Below are 7,178 nucleotides of genomic sequence, written 5' to 3'. Positions count from 1 at the left end.
GAGTTAGATGCCTATCATTACATCAGCAAGTAGGCCATTTCTGTAAAGCGGGGCGGGGAGGAATTGAGAGTCCAGAAATGGGATCTGCTTGTACAGCAAGATGCAAGGCTACTTTTACAATCAGAGGTGGCCTTTCGATAAAATTGACACCCAGCAGGAGATGTGGCGTCAGAGGGAACGGTTCATTGTGATTTTTAGTGGGTCTCCGCCTTTGCCGTGGCGGCCAGACCCGGATTTCCACGAAGCAAATTCCTCCCGATCAGAGGAATTCCACCATTACCGGAGGCGCTAACCCGGAAGTCCGCTAAAAAAATAAAATAAAATAGAGAACAGCGTGTGTAGAAACCAGCCTGCTCTACCAAAAGGTAAAATTTATCACTCCACCCACCTTTGCCTCTGGCTCTGGCTCTGTCCACCACTAGCATGTGGCCCCCAGGAAGGTGGCTCAGAAGGAAATACCTCCCCACCTCTCTAGAACAGTATTTGGTTGTTTCAAAGGAGAGCTTGAGGTCCGCTGCTCCTTTTTTTGCTCCTTTAGAATTTTAACATTCTTATATCTTGTTTGAAGCACTAGGAAGTGGGGGAACTTTTTATTCCTTTTTAAAAAATGCTTTTGTGCTGCAGCTTTTCTATAAGCCGCTTGTGAGCCATGGAGGGAAAAGACTAATTAGACTGGACAGCCTGGTAAGCCTCACCAGCAGAAGCACCCATCTGAAAGGGATTGTGAGCTGAGTGTTGGTATACAGTCATTCTGAGTTGCAATTTTACCAGATGGGGATCTAGTGGAATCCACCTGTTTTTTCCTCTCTGCCCCCTGCTGCCTGACCTTGCTTTGACCTTCCCAAATTCTAAAGCAGATGGTGGAGAAAGACATGATAGAGAGAGGTGTGTGCAATATGCATGTGAAGAAAGCAGATAAGGAGACACTCCCCCCCCCCCTTCTGTCCCATAAACCAAGAACTGGGCCATTCAAGCTGAATGTCAGAAGTGTCACGGCTAACCAATGAATTGGCTTCTTCACACAGCTCTGCACTTTTGATCCCACCAGATTTATTTCTTATTTCACAAAATGTATATTCCACTTGATTGTTAAAAACAAAAACAGTTTACAATATACTGAAATTACCGGTTAAAAATACCAGTTAAAAACAACTATTGAAAACATGCAGGCATGTTTCATCTTGCTAAAACTAAGATGTTCGTAAAGGTAAAGGGACCCCTGACCGTTAGGTCCAGTTGCGGACGACTCTGGGGTTGCGGCGCTCATCTCGCTTTACTGGCCAAGGGAGCCGGTGTACAGCTTCCTGGACATGTGGCCAGCATGACTAAGCCGCTTCTGGCAAACCAGAGCAGCGCACTAAAACACCGTTTACCTTCCCGCTGGAGTGGTACCTATTTATCTACTTGCACTTTGACGTGCTTTCGAACTGCTAGGTTGGTAGGAGCAGGTACTGAGCAGTGGGAGCTCACCCTATTATTGTTCAATAGAGAGGGAGTTCCAAAGTGTGGATGCCACACTAAAACAGGGCGGTCCAACTTTTCATACAAAATGGGCTGCAAGAGTACTTTGACACAGAACCCGCAGGGTGCCAGGCCAAAATCTGACACACACACACCCTGCAGCCCTTGCACCTGCAGCAAGGTCCTAGAGCCCTCCCACCTCCTTCCCAAAGCTGTGTAAGTGCTAACAAGGCTTTGGGAAGAGACTGTGGAACTCTAGGACCCTGTTGAAGCCCTCAAGCCTCCTTCCCAAGCTTACCTACCTTTGGGAAGGCAGTGCAAGGGCTGCGGGAGAAGCTTGTCAAATGTTGCCAAGGGCTGCCAAAAAAGGCATGAGAGCTGCATGCGTGTGTTAAACCTCCCTGCACTAAAACATAAATTTCTTTGTTGTAGTGATGATCTTGGGTGGCTTGAAAAGAAGAATGGGCAAATTAATGGAGGATGGAGCTATAGACAGCTACTTGCTGTGATGGCTATATTCTCCCTCCACTACCTTTGCTGCTGTTGGTCACCTTTGCACTCAGGTCCTGATTATGGTCTTCCCATTGGGGTCTCTGGTTGTCCATTGTGAGAACAGGATGCTGGACCAAGTGGGCCACTGGCCTGATCCAGCAGGCCTCCTCTTATGTTGTTACAGAAAGAGGGCTTGCATTTCCTCTTTTTAAAACAAAAAAATGCAGTAGCTGTTCATTTCAGGTGAAGAGCAGCAAAGGTGGGTGTGTTACCTTTCAAAATGAAAAGTCCTGATTCCCAGGGTGCTCCCAGACTCATAAGAGTTGGAAAGGACCCCAAGGGTCATCTAGTCCAACCCCCTGCCACGCACAATTCTCAACTAAAGCATCCATGACAGGTGGCCATCCAAGCTCTGCTTAAAAACCTCAAATGGTTTTTAATCTGGATTTACTCTTGTTCAATCTGGATTCAGAGCGATCCTCTGCTTAAAAACCTCAAATGGTTTTTAATCTGGATTTACTCTTGTTCAATCTGGATTCAGGCATAAGTGCCATAGCTCAGTGGTAGAGCATCTACATTGCATGCAGAAGTTCCCAGTTTCAATCCTCAACAGCATCTCTAGGTAGGACTGGGAGACACCCCTGCCTGATAATCCTGGAGAGCCACTGTCAAGTCAGTGTAGAGTCGTAGACAATGCTTCCTATGTTCCTGTGTGTTACTGTGAACCAGGTGATGCCATTGTCAGAAATCCAGGACTTTTTCCAGTAGTTGCCACTTGCAAGCAGGGCACAACAGCTGCAGTGACATTCTCTTGTTCGCATTTGGCAGCCAATGGTACATGGTATGTCAGCATGCTGAGTTCATGTGGCTGCTAATCGATGCAAGTAGGAACTGCAACAAAATGTTGCTTCTCAGAATGCTCCTGTTCACGGAACCAGCCAGCCCTTCCAGGAGACTCCATTCCTTCCAGGATACCCCATTTTCTCTCAGCCTATGCACACACTGCACATGCCTAATTCTCACTTGGGTGTTTTTTGCCTTCATAGGTAAAGGTAAAGGTACCCCTGCCCGTATGGGCCAGTCTTGACAGACTCTGGGGTTGTGCGCCCATCTCACTTAAGAGGCCAGGGGCCAGCGCTGTCCGGAGACACTTCCGGGTCACGTGGCCAGCGTGACAAAGCTGCATCTGGCGAGCCAGAGCCGCACACGGAAACGCCGTTTACCTTCCCGCTGGTAAAAGGTAAAGGTAAAGGTACCCCTGCCCGTACGGGCCAGTCTTGACAGACTCTGGGGTTGTGCGCCCATCTCACTTAAGAGGCCAGGGGCCAGCGCTGTCCGGAGACACTTCCGGGTCACGTGGCCAGCGTGACATCGCTGCTCTGGCGAGCCAGAGCCGCACACGGAAACGCCGTTTACCTTCCCGCTGGTAAGCGGTCCCTATTTATCTACTTGCACCCGGAGGTGCTTTCAAACTGCTAGGTTGGCAGGCGCTGGGACCGAGCAGCGGGAGCGCACCCCGCCGCAGGGATTCGAACCGCCGACCTTTCGATCGGCAAGTCCTAGGCGCTGAGGCTTTAACCCACAGCGCCACCTGCGTCCCTACCTGGTAAAGGTCTTTTGTACTTCTGGAAATTTTGGGGTTTCTTTCAGGCCTGCTGATTCACTCTGATTGTGGGTGGGTGGTACTGTTTCGCTTCTCCAAGGATCCACCTGCCTGGGCACCTTACCCAGCGCCAATGGATGTCTTCAAAACCTTGAATATGAAAGATGAAGAGAATGAATCACAGGCTTGGCATCAGTTGGTTCCTCCACAGACCTAGTGCCCTTCAAGCTCATCTTGTGACTTTCACAATTATTATTTTTTAAATATATATTTTCAGGGCAGTGGCTATGTGCTGATGCACTTTCCAGAGAGACTGAAACGACAAACATATCCGTTCAGTGCTGTGTGTGCGTATGTGTGTGTTAGCATGCTATTCTCACACACTGCCTAGGCGGATGGCCAATTATCTAAAAGGCGGCAGGAAAAGTCATCCCAGATGGTGTTTTTCAAGAAAAGGCAGCCCAATTCTTCCCCATCTCTTCTGTCACTGCTATTTTGTTCACCTGCTGGTTGTTCATTTTCTCCTTCCCTTGGGGATAGTTTTTGATTATTCTGTGCACCCCACCAGCCCAAGGGCATTGCAATGCCATTGGAATTCAGATGGCAGAATTTGGTGGCCAGGTTGCTCGCCGGGGCAAGAGGGTTTGAGTAGACGGTCTGAATGCACTGGCTACCAATTCCCAGGCCCAATTCAAAGTGCTGGTTTTGACCTCTAAAGCATAATGCGACTCAGGAGCCCAATACTTCAAGGTCTGCCTCTCCGCATGTGAACCAACCCAGCCCTGAGATCATCATCTGAGGCCCTTCTTCATGTGCAGAAAGTGACAACAGAAGAACATGGCTCCAAGCTCGTAGAATGCTCTTTGCCAGGAGACTAACCTGAGACCATCACTCCTTGCCTTTAGGTACCAGGTAAAAATGTTTCCGCTTCATCAGGCCTTTTAATTCCCTGGCACCTCCTTGAGCAGGTGGGATATTTTGAAAAATATGATTGTGTTTTAGATTTTCTATTTTTCCTTTTATGGTAGTTTTAATGTATGTTGTTTATTGTATGCTGCAAGTCGCTTTGGGTTGCACTGGCAACAAAAAAAAGCAACCAATAAAATTAATTAAATATAAACAAACAAATTAATGCAGTCAAACAGGTGCCCAGGAAGGTGTCAAGGACCAAAAGTTGGATTCCTCTTTATGCACTGGCTTCCAGTACGTTGCCAAGCACAATTCAAAGTGTTGGAGCTGACCTTTAAAGCCCTAAACAGCCTCGGCCCAGTGCACTTGAAGGAGCATCTCCACCCCCATCGTTCAGCCCAGACACTGAGATCCTCCTCTGAGGGCCTTCTAATGGTTCCCTCACTGCAAGAAGTGAAATTACAGGGAACCAGGCAGAAGGCCTTCTTGGTAGTGGCACCATCCCTATGGAACGTCCTTCCTTCAGATGTCAAGGAGATAAAGAGTTACATAACTTTTAGAAGACATCCGAAGGCAGCCCTGTATCAGGAAGTTTTTAATGTTTGATGTTTTATTATGTTTATATATGCTGTAAGCTGCCTGGGGTGGCTGGGGAAACCCAGCCAGATGGGCCGAGGTATAAATACTGTAATAAAATTATTATTGTTATCAGGTGATGGAGGTGAGGACTCCTGAAACGGGGGCAAGTAAGGCCTGCCCCACAAGCTCTGTGGGGCCAGTCCTCCCCACCCTCCACGTCCTGGGTGTGTGGCATTGCCATCTTCTGACTCCACCATAGAAGACCCTGGAAAATTCAAGCCTGTCCTGCTCCATCACAACTGGAGATTCCTAGAGAAGGTTGGGCCGTTTGAAGTAGAGAAGCATCCTGCAGCACAGGTGGTGTTCAGAACTAGTCTGCACCTGGTGCTGTTGCTGCAAGGGGACTTAGTTCCAGCTTGTTCTTTGCTGGAGGAACTTCTGAGCTCTGTGTTTCCCTTACAGCCTTGCGGCCAGCCTGAACCTTGTCCCACCTTGCCTTGTACCCAGCTTGAACCTCATATTGTCCTACTCTCCTGTTGAGCCTTGCCATGGCCCAGAGCAGGGCAGCAACCAGACTATTGATCCTCCTAGCCCAGCATAGCTCAGTGATTGATGTCAGCCATGTGGTTTATCAGGCTGAAAGGGGCTGCCTCAGTGGTGGGGGACCTTTGCCCAAGGGCCATGTTTACTTCTGGGAAACCTTCCAGGGGCCACATGTAGATGGTGGGCATGGCCAGAAGCAAAGGTGGATGGAGCATCAAATTCAAAATGTGCAAGAGGCTAGCTTCTACACACACTCACATGCCTTCTCTTTCCTAAATCCCATTCCCACGCCCTTCTCTATCCAGACAAGTAAGAGGCATGATCTGAGTTTGAGGAGGCATTCCAGCCAGGCCAAGACAATCAAGGAGCATCTTAAGTCAGGAAGGTGAGTAGTGTGAGCCTCCCAGGCCAGGTTGAGAAACCTGGAGGTCCACTTTGGGCACCCAGTTGAAACGCTCACAACAACCCTGCGAGGTAGGTTAGGCACTTTCTTTCAAGGCATTTAACCTGCTACATGGAAACTCTGAAGCCAGACAGCTGTGTTCAGGCCTTATAAAAGAGGAGACATTTCATGTTCTCTCATAGACAGACAGATAGATAGATATAGACACACACACACACACACACTTGGATGATGAATGCTGCCTTCTTTTTTTCCCTGCAAGAGAAGGGCCCAGGCAAACTCTCCCATTATTTCTTAATAATAATGCTTGAAGCCTCCTTGGGACAGCAGAATGTTGTTTTGATGGAATAATAACAATTTTTGAGAAAGAAAAGGCAGGCTGGCTGATGAAGGGGGAGCCTTGAGGGGGAGAGGAGGGGAAGAAAGACTATAATTGTGCTAATAAGCAGCGCAAGGAGGGCTACAATTAATATGCCACCGGAATAAAAGGGCATGTATTCTGATGATAGTGCATAATTGGGTTTAAACTGCACCCTCGGTCATGGGCTATACAGCGGCGCACTTGTGTTTATGCTTCATTTCAAATTAGCAAGAAGGAATAAATTAATGCCCACAAATGAGCAGAGCTCATCTCCAAGCAGAGCTGCGGAGGCAGACAATGCCTCCGAGTTCCTGTGTAGCTCTTGGAGAGAAAGAGGGAGGAGGGCACATTCTCACCATATATTTAAAGCACTATGATGTGACATTGCTTCCCCTATAGACTGCTGGAAACTGTAGTTTGTGAAGGGTACCAGGAATTGTAGCTGGGCGGGGGGGGGGGGGGTAAACAGCAGTTCCCAGAGTCCTTTGGGGAAAATCAAGCGCTTCAAATCTGCTTTAAATGTAGGGGGGCGGTATGGATGGCTACATTCTGCATTGCAGACCCTGCACTGAGCAGAGATTACAGATGACCTCCAAGATCTCGTCTGACTCTGATTCTAAGGCCAAGAGAGCTGGCCCAAACATATTCACACCATTCATTTGAAGCGCTGTGATTCCACTTTAAGCAGTGGAATTCTGGGAGCTGTAGTTTGTTAATGGTGCTAAACGTTGTTTGGAGACTCCCTACTCCCCTCCAAGAGTTACCATTTCCAGAGTGATCTAGCAATCAATCCCCCTTCAAAGGGAACTCTGGGAATGGTAGGCGTC

At 48.3% G+C, this 7,178-nt stretch overlaps 1 protein-coding gene across 1 annotated transcript in view; it reads left to right on the top strand.

Annotated features, from left to right (window-relative positions):
• The window catches only part of LOC307222181 (uncharacterized protein), a 214,140-nt gene that overhangs the window by 76,874 nt on the left and 130,088 nt on the right, over positions 1-7,178 (top strand). The window lies entirely within an intron of this gene.

This window comes from Podarcis cretensis, assembly GCF_951804945.1.
Source record: "Podarcis cretensis genome assembly, chromosome: 8".
NCBI classification, from domain to species: domain Eukaryota; kingdom Metazoa; phylum Chordata; class Lepidosauria; order Squamata; family Lacertidae; genus Podarcis; species Podarcis cretensis.
The sequence above is the reverse complement of the archived record's forward strand: the minus strand, read 5'-3'. Positions and strand labels throughout refer to the sequence as shown.